Below are 14,759 nucleotides of genomic sequence, written 5' to 3' on the forward strand. Positions count from 1 at the left end.
GAAGGAGAGGGTCCTGATCCTGGAAAGGCTTGATCTAGCATGGAGGGGAGTTATCAGGACAGAGAAAAAGGAGAGAGGTGATTGGCAATGGGTAGAGAGAAGAAGGTTTATGGGACATAGGGGAGGGGGGAACTGGGAAAGGGGAAATCATTTGGAATGTAAACAAAGAATACAGAAAATAAAAATATGTATTATAAAAAAGGCTCTTAAGCAGGCAGGGAATGTTTTATGGGTGTAATACTGACAAGCACAGAAGAAAATTAAAGGAGATGGTAGCACTGGTAAGTAATTCTACAGTCCACCAGCTCTATTTTATATGTGTATCTACTGGAAACCAGGTTTATCTCATCTTATCCCAGATTTGAAAGGAGAGCAAATATACAGAAACTACTGCAGTGCATTTAGTCTACAGTGAGCACTGATGCACATAGCAACCCAGATAGGTCTTCAGAACAATTCACTATTTTTTTTAAAAGATTTATTTATTTATTTTATGTATGTGAGTACAGTCGGTGTCTTCAGACACATGAGAGGAGGGCATCAGATCCGCATTACAGATGGTTGTGAGCACTATATGGTGGTTGCTGGAAATTGAACTCAGCTATGAATATGGAAGCTAGAACTCAATATAGTTAAAATGGCCAGTTTGCCAAAAGCAATATACAGATTCAATGCAATACCCATCAAAATCCCAACTCAATTCTTCACAGAGTTAGAAAGAGCAATTATCAAATTCATCTGGAATAACAAAAAACCCAGGATAGCTAAAACTATTCTCAGCAACAAAAGAAAGTCTGGGGGAATCAGTATCCCTGACCTCAAGCAATACTACAGAGCAATAGTGTTAAAAACTGCATGGTATTGGTACAGTGACAGGCAGGAGGATCAATGGAACAGGATTGAAGATCCAGAAATGAACCCACACACCTATGGCCACTTGATCCTCGACAAAGAGGCTGAAAACATCCAATGGAAAAAAGATAGCCTTTTCAACAAATGGTGCTGGTTCAACTGGAGGTCAGCATGCAGGAGAATGCGAATTGATCCATCCTTGTCACCTTGTACTAAGCTTAACTCCAAATGGATCAAGGGTCTCCACATAAAGCCAGACACTCTGAAGCTAATAGAAAAGAAACTGGGGAAGACCCTTGAGGACATCGGTACAGGGAGAAAGTTTCTGAACAGAACACCAATAGCATATGCTCTAAGAGCAAGAATTGACAAATGGGACCTCATAAAATTACAAAGTTTCTGTAAGGCAAAGGACACCATCAAAAGGACAAATTGGCAACCAACAAATTGGGAAAATATCTTCACCAATCCTACATCAGATAGAGGGCTAATATCCAATATATATAAAGAATTCAAGAAGTTAGACTCCAGAAAACCAAACAACCCTATTAAAAAATGGGGTACAGAGTTAAACAAAGAATTCTCACCTGAAGAACTTCGGATGGCGGAGAAACATCTTAAAAAATGCTCAACTTCATTAGTCATTAGGGAAATGCAAATCAAAACAACCCTAAGATTTCACCTTACACCAGTCAGAATGGCTAAGATTAAAAATTCAGGAGACAGCAGGTGTTGAAGAGGGTGTGGAGAAAGAGGAACACTCCTCCACTGCTGGTGGGGTTGCAAATTGGTACACCCACTCTGGAAATCAGTCTGGCGGTTCTTCTGAAAACTGGGCACCTCACTTCCAGAAGATCCTGCTATACCACTCCTGGGCATATACCCAGAGGATTCCCCACCATGTAATAAGGATACATGCTCTACTATGTTCATAGCAGCCCTATTTATAATTGCCAGATGCTGGAAAGAACCCAGGTATCCCTCAACAGAAGAGTGGATGCAAAAAATGTGGTATATCTACACAATGGAGTACTATTCAGCCATTAGAAACAATGAATTCATGAAATTCTTAGGCAAATGGATGGAGCTAGAGAACATCATACTAAGTGAGGTAACCCTGACTCAAAAGGTGAATCATGGTATGCACTCACTAATAAGTGTATATTAACCTAGAAAACTGGAATACCCAAAACATAATCTACACATCAAATGAGGTACAAGAAGAAAGGAAGAGTGGCCCCTTGCTCTGGAAAGACTCAGTGAAGCAGTATTCAGCAAAACCAGAACGGGGAAGTGGGAAGGGGTGGGTGGGAGGTCAGGGGGAGAGAAGGGGGCTTACGGGACTTTCGGGGAGTGGGGGGGCTAGAAAAGGGGAAATCATTTGAAATGTAAATAAAAATATATCGAATAAAAAAAATAAATAAATAAAAAAAAGAATACATGATATTAAGCTGTCAAATATACTTCAATAAATTTGGCAAGGAGGGAGGAGAAAAAAAAAGATGGTCTCCTTCCCCCTGATGCACAATTTTATCTCTCAAGCTCCCGGTCACCTTCATAGAACTAGGGGCTCAGAAGAACAGGAGACAATACATGGACAACAGGATAATATTCAGCCAAGTCCACTGCCAGAACATTTGCTTGGGCCTATAGAGGTATCTTCAGCCTTTCCTGTCTTTAGGTACAATATGTCTGAGAATTATGGTGGTCATGCTTGTAGTGAATTGACATGGTGTCTGATGAAAGTGCTAGATAGATCAATTTACACAGGCTATGATATTCTGGTTTGCAAGATTCATTTGTTAAATAAATGCTAAATACTATGGATGCATACAATAGGATTATCCCCAAAGACTGATAGAGATTAGCATCAGCTCTTCTATAAATGGAAAACAATTACAATGATTAATGTGATGGAGGCACAGAACAATGAAATATTGATCAATGGAATATAGCTAGGTGAATAAACATGACTAAAGAAAAACTGCTTGGTAAAGGGCCTTATGTTGATGTACAAGAACATATCTAATCTGATGATAACAGAATTAAACAATGTTGTGTTATGGCTTTATGAGCCTACGCTCTGGCTGAGAAATCAGGGAAAAACTACATTACTTATGTTAGAAACTGGAGAATCCTTCACCAGTTTCTAACACAGATTGAGTTCAGTTGTAAATATCACCACAATAGACCCTAAAACAAGACAGTAATTGATAGAAATATTACCTTTTGAAAATGCTGAATGTAACGGTATTTATCTGCTATGGAAAGAGTAAATATTAATCAAAGGACTGCCAGTAATGACATACAAAGTAATCTCTTGCCATCAGGAAACTAAGGTCTGTCAGCTTGAGATTCCACAGTACACAATATAAGCCATCTTATTTTGGTCAGCCAGAATGTAGCAAGCAGATAAGAAAATCAAAATCTGTATTTCTGATTATACACATGATACAGAACAGAGTACAGCTTTGGATATGCCTACAGTTTCACTTCTAACTCTATCTCCAGAAGTTGAATATTATAATATATCCACTTTTATAGATGTTCCTTTATTCTCAAGAACAGTGGGAAAGGCAAGGTCACTGTAGAAAATAAGAAAGGAGTATTAGCATGTGTGTTCTCTCAGTGGTTAATGATAACAGACACAAATTAAAGGTGAAAATGAGTGGTGTTTACATAAAAGGTTAGGTAGATAAACAATCTGATGATAGTTTACTTTTCAAAAAGTCTTAGAATAAACATTTGCTTCTTCAAAATTTTTATGAATAGTGTATTGAAATTGGTAAATTATCAGTAATAAGAAAAAATGTCTGATGGAGTAACTGTGTAGGACCACATGAGGGAAGTTGAAGTCCTATGTGGCTGACACATCCATAAATTTATGGGAAAGGGATATTTTACAATGATACAGTAAAAAATCTTATTTCTGTAATTCCAGGGATAGCAAATGATGAAATTAAGTGTAACATGGTAGATGATTCATGGGAAGGAATTGATATGGGGTGTTTGAGAAGAATCACAAGTTGTGCCCATGGGGAAAATATTTGATCACAGTAATTAAATTTCCAAAATTATAAAAGGGGCCATGCTAACATACCAACAGTCTTTCTCCTAAATGGTTGTCAAACCAGTCTGCATGGCAAGAGCAGTGGCCCACAACAACAGAAAAATTTCAGGATCTTGAACAACTAGTAAAGAAAGTAGCTGGAGGTCAACATATAAAAAGTCTACCAGTCCATAGAATTCCCCTGTAATTGTTTTATAAAAAGAAACAAGGAAAATGGAGTATGACAAGACATTTAACAGCAGATAATAAGTGAATTAAATAAATGTGTCCTTGCAGCCTGGACTTCCTTTACCATCATTGTTACTAAGGTGAATGCAATTGATCATACTTGACTTGAAAGTTTGCTTTCATAAAGTACCTTAATATGGACAGGATAGGAAAAGGTTTTCTTTGTCAGTGCCTACTGTGAATAATAGTCATTTACCCAAGAAATACCACTGTAAGGCACTTCCACAGAGAATGTTAAATAGTCCAACTTTTTGTCAGTGTTTTGTACAATAACAGCTAGAAATAATTCACAAGTAATTCATTCAATCTATCATTGATCATTATATAGATGGCATTCTGTTAGCTCATTCTGAGAAAGATGGTTTTTAGAATATGTTTAACGAAGCACAAAAATTTTCTGCCATGTCTGGGGTTATAGATTGCGCCAGAAAAATACAAAGAGGCGATTCACTTACTTATTTTGATTATAAAATCAGGTCAGCAGATAATTTGATAAAAAAGCTACAGTTACATAGGAAGCAATTGCAAACTCAAAATGATTTTTAAAAAATAATGGGAAGGATGAACTGGCTAAGGCTTATAATTGAATTAAGTACATATGAATTAAGTAATTTGTTACAAACATTTCAAGGAGAATCAAATTTAAACAGTCCAAGATGGCTAACATTTGAAACAAAGAGTTATTCTTGAAGAACAAAGACTACAAGATACATATGTGAATTGAATGGATCATAAACTTACTTGTATTTTGGTCATTTTGCCTTCAATACATTCTTCTACTGGTCTCACTTTGCAAAGAGAAGGTAGCATTATGTAATGGATTTTCTTAGCTCAGAAACACTAAAAAATTAATGATGGAGTTAGTTATAAAATGTAGAATTAGATTACACCAATTATCAGGAATAGATCCAGCCAAAATTTTAATACCACTTGAAAATTATGAGATTATGTCATTATGGGTGATCATTGAAATTTTGCAAAGGACTTACAGTAACTACTTGAGTGAAATTAATAACAATTATTTGAAAAGCAAATGTGTACACTTAAAAAAATCTAAAAGTTCTTCACCATACCTTAAAGAGACCACCAATTTCAGAGACAACTACATTGTATACGGATGTATACAAGATGAGAGGATGGAAGGTTATAAGTCAGCCAAAATTTCAAGTTGTATAAACTTTATGTACCTCAGTTCAAAATTCAGAATTATCTGCAAATCTTTTGGTATTATTAGATTAAGTATTATACCAAATCTCTTATCATAATCACTGATTCTTTATATACAGAAAGAGTTTTACATATAGAGATCGCTGAGTTTGTACCTGATAACTTAGAATTAACTTTATTTTTTACATAATTGCAGGAGCTCATCAGAAGGAGAAACCATCCTTTATGTACTGCTCATATTAGGTCGCATACAGGTTTGTTCAAGAAATGACAGCATTGAACATTTACTAACAGGAAATATGTTAAAACCTCAAATTTTAAGAAAAGCATCATGTTAATGGTAAAGGTTTAAAGAAACGAATCCCATCATTTTGCAACAAGCCAAAGAAATTATTATTATTATTATTAAATGTCCTGTTTTCTATACAACTAAATTCCTTTATTTCCTGGTAGTAACCTCAGTGATAACAAAAGAAAAGACAAATGATTGTTGGGTGTTTTCCATTTCTTAGAATTTGGAAAACAATAGCATATACACCATAACTTGATACATACTCAGAATTTCGATAGGCACCTGATTTAAATTCTGAAAAGTGTGACTTTGTCATCACACTCTTAATGTGAATAATGTTGGTATGGGGATACCAACAAAAATTAAAACTAATAATGCTTTTGCATATGTATCCAATAAAGTGGAACAATTATTTGCATATTACATATAAAGCATGTTAAGGTATACCACACATTTCCACAGGACAAGCAATTATAAAAATAGCCAATAATACCTTAAAAGATATGCATATTAAACAGAAGGGGAGAGTCAACACCTTCACGGGAATAGTAAATAAGACCATGAAAATTTTTCTTCATGTTGTTGAAAAAGGATTACCAGCAGCTAAGAGATTCTGGGTTATGGAAAACAAAACAAAAAACAAAACAAAACTGAGGAAGTGAGCTAACCAATATACTATAATGATGTGTTGGTTGGCTTTAGAATGGAAATCTGCAGTACTTTTAAGATGGGGATGTGGTTATGCTCACATATCTCCAGGGAATGAGAAAGTATTGTTACCAACAAAACATATAAAGACCAGATTTGACCAGGGAAAACTTTGTATCCACTGAAACTTGAATGCCTTCCCAGAGCAAATAAACCTTTGTAATCCACTTTCACAAACTGATATCTGTTTCTGTTACTGATTTCTCCAAAATAAGAATGCTTATCAGCTTCAAAAAGTCTAGCCCAAAGGATCAACCACACAGACTGGACAATATTACTGGACTTGGCAAGCAACACAGATAGTGGACAACAATATATAGATTGGACTGTCAAAACATAGACTTAATAAAAACAGATTGGACAATAAATGCTACAGCTAGGTTTTTTGTTTTTTTGTTTTTTGTGTATTGTTTTCAGATTAAAAAAATTTTCTTTGAGCCAAAATAGTAATTTTTCACCCCAATTCAGCAAAAAGCAACTATAAGAATAATTTAATCCTAATACCTTAAATTGGGATGAATAAATTTGTTTGACTGATATGGTATAGTTGTTCTCATGTAGCGTTTCCTGTTTAAATTTATATATATTGATAGAAATTTAAGATTGTTTTGTTTTTATTGCATGCAGAAAGCAATTTAAGGTGGGTTTGTTTTTATTCTATATTGATAGAAGTTTAAGGTTGATTTATTTGACTTATTGTGTATTGATAGAAATTTAAGGATGTTTTGTTTGAGTTAGAGCATACTAATAAGAATTTAAACTTGTTTTGTTTAAATTATTGTATATTAGTCAAAATTTATGATTGCTTTGTTAGACTATAAACACAATCTGTTTATGCAAATCATTGTGTAAATTCTAGTTTTATGGTTTTTTATAATTAATTTTCTTATATGTAGATTGTTAATGTTAGGGAAAAGACAATTTTGAAACAAAAAGGGGGATATGAAGTGGAAGTTTCTGGTTGTATCATGTGACACAGACGCACATGGTATTTTACTGAGAATAGACCTGTGAGGACAGAAGGGATGTTTGGAAAGAGTATAAATAGGAATCACTAGACAGTGATAGTGCCACACTTTCATAGTGTGCGATACTTCATTCATTTTGTGTATTCCTGATCTTCATGAATTTGAGAGAGGCATGACTGAGAACATCTCAAGGTATTACTGCTCCTAATACTACTGAATTGGATTGCTGGTATCCGGACAACAGACTTTGGAATCTCACTGAAGAATTACTTCTAAATAGGTACACTTCTTCATGTATTACTTACCATATTTTCTCCTCTACTTTTGGATGGTGAGCTAGAAGGGGTATTGAAGCATTTGAAAACCCTTATTACTGTCGATTTTGAAAATCTAAGCCTCCAATTGAGCCTGTTTCTTTAGAAGTGAACATATCTCTAAAGAACAAAGTGTTCAACAGAATGTGAAAATCATCATTAAGTCCTGGACTTCCATTAAACTTGACACAAAATTCATAGTTCTTCCAGGTGGGCATAATGACCAAGGTAATACCTAATTAAAAATGAACAAAGGTAGTTAATATCATTCTAAAAAATTGTAATATCTTTGTTGTATAATTTCAAAGGCCTAAGTCACCAGAGTTTTAGTTTCAATTGTCCAATGTGTAATCTGGGTCCAGGATCTGAAAGAAAATTAAGGATGATGATATAGAATGCTAAGTCTAAGGAATATCTCTTAAGCAAAGTAATTTGAACTTAACACATAATTGAGAATTTCTACTGTCTCTTAGTCTTCAAAGGGCATCAGGATATATACTATGAACTATGGTAGAACTTTTCATTTTGTGACTTAGGGAACCTGTTTTCACAGACTTGCTATTTGATTGCAACAGTAGTTAACCATCACAAAAAAAAATGAATACTTTCAAAGGGAGTTCATATATGCCTCTCTCATGTTTAAAGCAACAGATAGATGGCAATAAGACATGTCCACTCTTTTCTAGGTTTGAAGACAATTATTTTATTTTAGATATCAGAAAGAATTCAGCTACAGGCATCTGGAATGGTCAAGTCTGAAGCAGACCCTTAGAAGATGGTGTAGGTATTAGGGATGGAGAGGAAGTAACAGCAAGAGGGACAAAGAGAGGGACCCAAGAAATAGATGAGAAAAGAGAGGCCAAGAGCAAGACTTGCACTGAGCAAATAGCCAAAATAACAAGTGTGTATTGGAATGAGAAGCTTTGGGAAAGGAAACAAAGTCCAGTCACTGCGACAGAAAGGTTTAGGCTAGGTGGCTGAATGAGAAGTGCCTGGGGATATTGACAAAGAACAGTGCAGTTTTTGGCGACCTGGAATTAAGGTGATGAATAATCCATTCAACCTTATTATGAGTAAAGAATCAAAGTTCTAGAAGTCTTTAGAATATTAAGTCTCGAATATACAAATGGTCCCTGGTATTTTGAATATTTATCTATTTAACTATTTATTAACTTACTTTACTGAAGTTTAAAGTGTCTGTGTGTCTATTTTGTTTACTTCTTAGTTTGCTTTTATGGTCAAATTTCATTCAAACATGTTCTGATCATAAAACAAGCTACTAAGTTTATTCTCTTGTCTCACAATATATATCCCATGGATTGAATGCCACGTAATAAGTCTCAGTAGTGTTATTTTCACCCAATAGTCTATATTCCTTGCTCAATATTTTTGGAAATCATAATGAAACAAACATTGTAGTGTCTTTGACCCATCCTGCTTGCTCAATCCTGCCCTCTTCTCTTCCTCAAAATTTCTTGAGTTCCATCTGATGTTTGGTTATGGACTTCTCCATCTGTTTCCATCTAATGATGGATGGGTAGGAAACAGTTATTCAATCTTTCTATTTGCATGCATAGTAGAGTATCATCAATGGTGTTCAGGGTTGTCACTTTCCCTTAGAATGGGTTTCATTGTGGGCCTGTTATTGGTTGGCCTTTCTCACAGTCTCTGCACCAGATTTTCTCTGTGTAACTTCAGGAAGAGCACAATTTGAGTTGAAGTTTTTGTAAGTGGATTTTTCTCCCTGTCCTGCTACTGGAAATCCTACCTGACTACAGGAGGTGGCCAGTTCTGTCTCAGTATTCACTACTAGTAAGAATTTCAGATAGGGCCAATCCTACAGATTCCTAGTAGCCCCTCCTATCCCAGCTTTCTAGTAAGTCCAAGAGACAGAACCCACTGATTTCCATTCTGACACTAAGTTCTCTCCTACAGCCCTTACAGAAGATAGCCATTCTCCTCACCCATTCTCCCACACAGTACTCTCTTTCTTTCTACCTATCTTGACTAATTTTTTCTGTTTTGAATGAAACTCACACATCTTCCTTTGGTCCTTCCTTATTGTCCAGTTGTGTTTGCACTCTGAATTGTAGCATGGCTATCCTGTTCTTTATGTCTAATCTATAATTATAAGTGAATACATACCATATGTATAATTCTGAGTCTGCATCTCCTTATTCATCATGACATTCTTAAGTTCCATTCACTTGCCTACACATTCCATGATGTTTTTGTTTTTAATAGCTAAGTAATATATCACTGTGTATATACATGTCATTTTCTTTATACACTTTTCTGCTTAGGCACATATAGTACGTTTCAATTTTCTGGCTATAATAAATCTAACTGATATAAAAATATTTGAGCAAGTGTCCCTGTGGTAGGGAGGAGGTTTGGACTAGCCAAGGAATGGCATAGCTGAATCTTGTGTTAGAAACATTTGCACTTTTCTAAGAAACCACCAATTTGATTGCTACAGCAATTGTACCTGTCTGTACCCCAATCAGTGGGAAAAGTGTTCCCTTTGTTCCACATCCACACCAGCATGTGCTGTCACCTAGTTTTTGATATTATTCATTCTCATGAGTGTAAAATGGAATTTCAGAGTCATTTTTATTTTGATTTCCCTAATAAGTAAGAATATTGAACATTTTTAAGAGCTCCTTTGCCATTTGAGATAGCTCTTTGAGAATTCTGTTTAGCTCTGTTCCACTTTTTAATTGGGTTATTTGATTTGATTTCTTTTTCTTTTTACATTTTGGATATTCGTCCAATGCCAGATGATGGGTTGGTGAATATATTTTGCCATTCTGTTTGCTGCCTTTTTGTCCTATTGATGATGTTCTTAAAAGTGCAAAATCAATTGAAAAAATTCTACTCCCCAGCCTGTTAAAAGAAGTAACTAATATTTTCTTTCATCGACTATTTTGTTTTCTTTATGTCTATTGATTTCAGCCTTGAGCTTATGACCTACTCTCTACTTGTCTTCTCTGTGTTGCTTCTTTTTGTTCTGGAGCTTTTAGATATGGAATTATATCACAACTTTGAATTTGCAGTAATTTCTTTACAAAGGTACTCAGTGCTTTGCTTTTAGTGCTTCTTTCATCGTGTTTTATGAGTTTAGATATTTTACATATTTGTTTTCATTTAATTCTAGAAAGCCTTTACTTTTTCGATTTCTTTCTTGACAACATTGTTAATATGTAGAATGTTGTTCAATTTTCATGAGTTTACCAGTTTTCTCTTTTTTCTGTTGTTGAAATCCAAAGTTAATCTTTGGTGGTTTAATAAGATACAGGGGCTAACTTCAATTTTATTGTACTTGTTGAGAATGAGTACATGTTCAAATTTGAACAATATTCTATGAGGTTTTGAGAGGAAGGTATATTTTTTGAGTTTGGGTAAATTATAATATTAGTATCTGTTAGGTCCATTTAATTACAATATCTTCTAGATATATCACTTCATTAAATAAATGACACAAGTTTTCAAAAGAAAAGATATGTTGTGATTATTTTGTGACATGGCACTGGTTACTATTTTAAATCACATTTACTTTATTTCTAGGCACATGCTCCACCATTTTCACAGCAACCTTATTTATAATAGCTAGAAGCTGGAAAGAACCTAGATGTCCTTCAACAAAGGAATGGATACAGAAAATGTGGTACATTTACATAACTGAATACTACTCAGCTATTAAAAAGCAATAAATTTGTGTAATTCTTAGGCAAATGGATGGAACTAGAAAATATCATCCTGTCTTTGGTAATCCCATCACAAAAGAGTACCCATGTTACTTGCTTATGAATGGATATTAGCCAAAAAGCTCAGAATACCGAAGGTACAAGTCATAGACTATTTGAAGCTCAAGGAGAGGTAAGATCAAAGTGTGTGTGCTTCAGTCTTTCTTAGAAGGGGGTAGCAAAATTTTCACAGAAACAAATACAGAGACAAAATATGGAGCAGAGATTGAAGGAAGGGCCATCTAGAGACTACCCCACCTGGGGATTCATCCCTTATCTAGTAACCAAATCCAGACACTGTTGCAGATGCCAAGAAATGCATGCTGACAGGATCTGTCTCCTGTGAGGCTCTGACAGAACCTGACAAATACAGAGGTGGATGCTCACAGAAAACCATTGGACTGAGCACGAGTTCCCCAATGGAGGAGTTTAAAAAAAGACTGAAGGAACTGAAGGGATTTCCAACCCCATAGGAAGAACAATATCAACCAACCAGACCCCACCCCCCAGAGCTAACAGGGACTAAACCACCAACCAAAGGATACACATGGAGGGACTCATGGGTCCAGCTGCATATGTGGCAGAGGGTGGCTTTCTTGGGCATCAATGGGAGAAGAGGCCTTTGGTTCTGTGAAGACTTGATTCCCCAGCATAGGGGAATGTGAGGGTAGAGAGGTAGGTATGAGTGGGTTGGTGGGGGAACACCCTCATAGAAGCAGGGGTAAGGGAAGGCTATAGGGGGGTTGTGGGAAAACTGGGAAAGGGGATAACATTTGAAATGTAAATAAAGAAAATATCCAATAAACAATTAAATGGAAACCCAGAACTACACACTGATATCAGAATTTCTCTTCTTGGGTTTCACAGATGATCCTGAAATAAAATAGATTCTTCTTAGATTGTTCCTGTCCATGTATCTGGTCATGGTGCTGGAGAACCAGCTAGCTCATCATCCTGGCTGTCAGCTGTGACTCATATCTCCAGAACTCATGTACTTATTTCGCTTCTATCTGTTCTTTATTGATATTTGTTTCATCTCATCAACAGTAACAAAAATTATATAGAATATACAGTCACAGGAGAAAGATATCTCCTACATAGAATACCTTACACCGGCATGTGTTTTAATTCTTTTATTGAAATGGAAAAACCTTTGTTCACTTTACTGGCCTATGATCACTTTGGAGACTTCTCTTATCCCCTTAACGACACTGTTATCATGCACCCTCAGTTGTGTGCCCTTCTGCTCTTGGTGCTTTGGGTAATCACGTTCTTGTTCTCCCTCATTAATGTTCTATTGATTAATGAATGGAGGAACTGATGTACTACCTTTCTTTTGTGAACTTGATCAAGTTCTCACCCTATCCAACTCTTATAATAACAACAGTAATTATTTATGAAAGTGATGACTGGCATACTAAATGTGATTCCTATGACAGGGATCCTATGTCTTACTCACAGATTACCTTATCCTTATTAAAAAGGTCTCATATTTTAGCAAAAATCTTCTTCTATCTGGGAATCTCATTTCTGTGTAGTGTCTTTGTACTGTGGGTCAGGACTTAAAGTGAACTTCACTTCTTCTCTGGTTTACTCTTGATAAAGAAGAATTGCTTCATTAATGTATGCGTTGGTCTGCCCCATGCTGAGTAGCTTCATCTTTGTATAGCATGAGAAACAAGGAGGTCGAGGGTGCCCTTGGTGAATTTTTCATCAGAGTTGCCTCTTGTCCCTTGTAAACCAAAAATATCAGAATAAAATTCATACTGAGACCTGAAAGCAAAAATGTATGAACATAACTCTCCTGTGTCCTTTTGTCATACATCACATGCCTAATTTACTCTCTTCCTAAAGTATATGTAATTTTGAATTTATGTACTTAAAAACATTTTAATTTTCTATGCATTATGTTTAACCTCTTCATGGTTGTTATTGAATTTTTTGGTATTTTAAATTGATATAAGTTATGGCTCCTAAATCTATAGGATTTTATCTTAAATCATTTGTGGAAAGGAAATAATTCTTTTAAATTTATTCTTTAATCTTTTTTTACAGTCCAGATTTATCCCCTTCCTAATCTACACTCTCACCGTTCCACATCTCATACCTCACCCCTATTCTGTCTCTAAGCAGATGCCCTCAGCTCTCTACCTCCACCTGAGTATACCTCCATACCCCCTGAGGCCTTGATTCACTTGAGGGTTAGGTGCATATTATCTGTCTGAGTCCACATCCCACAGTCCTCTGCTGTATATGTGTTGTAAGCTTCATATCAGCTGGTGTGTGTGCCTGTTGGTGGCTTAGTGTCTGAGAGAACTTGGGCATACATTTTAGTAAAGACTGCTGGTCTTCCTATAGGGTTGTCCTCTTCAGCTTCTTCTAGCTTTCCCTAATTCAACCACAGGGATTACCAGCTTCAGTCCATTTGTTGGGTGTAAATACCTGCATCAGACTCTCACAGTTGCTTGTGGAGCTTCTAGGAGGGCACTCATGATAGGCCCCTATTTGTCAGCACACCATTTTAGTTCTTGCAGTTCTTTCAGACAGAAACAGTTCTGGGGCAGAGTGTTTGACTGTGGGATGGCAACTACATCCCTCTTCTTGATGCCCTGTCTTTCTATTCAAGCTGGACTCTACAAGTTCCAAGTCTGCATTATAGGACATTTTGTCTAGCCCCACCCCCCTTTTCGTCCTCAGAGTCTTTCACTTCCCAGGGTCCTCCACTCCTACCTCCAGAAGCCCTGTTTCAATTCTTTCTGCAGGCCCTCAAGGTTTGAGTCCTGTTCTCTCCACCCAATATCTGATCATGTTACCCTCTTTCTCCCATTTTCTTTCCCACCCAAATCTCTTCCTCTGCCCTTCTGTGCTTGCCTTCTTTTCCTATCAAGTGGGATTGAGGCATCATCACTTTGATCCTTTTTCTAGTTAATATTTGTGAGTTCTGCTGATTGTATCCTGGACATTCTATACTTTTTTTGACTAATATACACTTATTAGTGAGTGTAAACCATGCATATACTTTTGGGTATAAGTCACCTCACTCAGGATGATATTTCCTATTTCCATCCATTTGCCTGCAAAATTCATGAGGTCCTTATTCTTAATAGCTGAGTAGTATACCATTTTTGTAAATGAACCACATTTTCTGCAACCATTTTTCTGTTGTGGGATATCTGGGTTGTTTCTAGCTTCTGGTTATCACACATATGGCTGCTATGAACATAGAGAAACACATGCTCTTCGACATGATAGGGCATCTCTGGATATATGCCCAGGAGAAGAAAACAATTCATAATGATAAAACAAGTTCTGGGGGAATCACCATCTCTGACCTTAAGCTATAACACAAAGCAATAGTGATAAAAATGCATGGTATTGGTACAGAAACAGAAATGTTTATAAACAGAATAAAAT

General features: G+C 36.0%; 1 pseudogene; it reads left to right on the forward strand.

Annotated features, from left to right (window-relative positions):
• Nucleotides 1–12,157: 12,157 nt before the first annotated feature.
• On the forward strand, nt 12,158–13,084 carry LOC127689819 (olfactory receptor 867-like; annotated as a pseudogene).
• Nucleotides 13,085–14,759: the final 1,675 nt, after the last annotated feature.

This window comes from Apodemus sylvaticus, chromosome 7 (assembly GCF_947179515.1).
Source record: "Apodemus sylvaticus chromosome 7, mApoSyl1.1, whole genome shotgun sequence".
NCBI lineage: Eukaryota > Metazoa > Chordata > Mammalia > Rodentia > Muridae > Apodemus > Apodemus sylvaticus.